Source organism: Bison bison, unplaced genomic scaffold (assembly GCF_000754665.1).
Source record: "Bison bison bison isolate TAMUID 2011002044 unplaced genomic scaffold, Bison_UMD1.0 scf7180017864205, whole genome shotgun sequence".
Classification (NCBI taxonomy): Eukaryota; Metazoa; Chordata; class Mammalia; order Artiodactyla; family Bovidae; genus Bison; species Bison bison.
In genome coordinates this window covers 2,507,994-2,509,049 of record NW_011494777.1, presented here as the reverse complement: position 1 = coordinate 2,509,049, position 1,056 = coordinate 2,507,994, and positions in this window count along the sequence as shown.

The window sequence follows — 1,056 nt, the reverse complement described above, 5'->3', positions numbered from 1 at the left end:
ATCTAAGTTCCTCCAGGGTAAGTTTCTGGCCCTCTTGTTCACTCTGGAAGGGATGCTCAGAGCCTGGGTGGGTGCCTGAGTAGATGAAATGTGATTAATGTCTTGATCTGCCCACCACTACCTGAACTGCAACCATGACAAGAATCACAGTCATACGGAGGCTGTGACTCAGGAATTGCAAGAATTATTTTATGATTCAGTGCTGATTTTTCAGGACCCTTTTTGTCTCCTGTGAAGTACCGATCACCTTGGGGAGATCAAGGCAAATGCAGACCTCCTGACACATTTTGTGAAGCATACCTCTACTGCCCAAGATCTTTGGCAGGGCTGGGGGTGGGGGTGGGGGGCTTGCTCCTGCAGACAGGAGGGGAGAGCTTCCTGCAGCAGGGCAGCTATGCCCAGAGTATCTCGGAGCCCAGACCTCAGGCATCTTAGTGCTAAGCTGTAGAGAGAAGACTTCCGAGTGCGGCGAGGACCAGCATGCCCTGCCCAGCCTCAGAACACTGGCTGCAGCCCCCAGCCTCTCTACCTTCCCTGTCCCACTTTGCAGCCTCTGCAGCTCAGCCGCTAAGCCCCCTGGGGATTAAGACACTGGGGGAGGGGGCCAGAGAGCAGTTCATGGTAGGGGGTGAGGCATGAGCTGCGTTCCAAGGAGGGAGGACAGAGCTGGGGTCCCAGACCCCCTGTAACCACCTTCCTCAGGCTTGCCTGGGGTCTGGACCCTCCATTGGAGAGCCAAGCTCTGCGCCCTGGCTGCACAGCTGCTGTTTCTGTCTGGGGCTAAAAATAGCTTCCTGTCTGGCCGTGTCCAGCTCAGGCTGGGCCAGAGCTGTGAAGGGGACGTACAGGCAGGAGGGGACAGAAGTGGGCAAGAATCATCCTGCCCAAAGCGGTACAACCCAGGAAAAATGGGAGACACCCCAGGGGAGACCCCCGAGGCGAGACAGGAGACCTCCCCAAAGGGGGATGGTAAACTCCCTCAAGGGGAGACAGGAGACCCCCAGAGGAGATGGGAGACCCCCCCAGGGGAGACTCAAGGGGAGACAGGAGACCCCC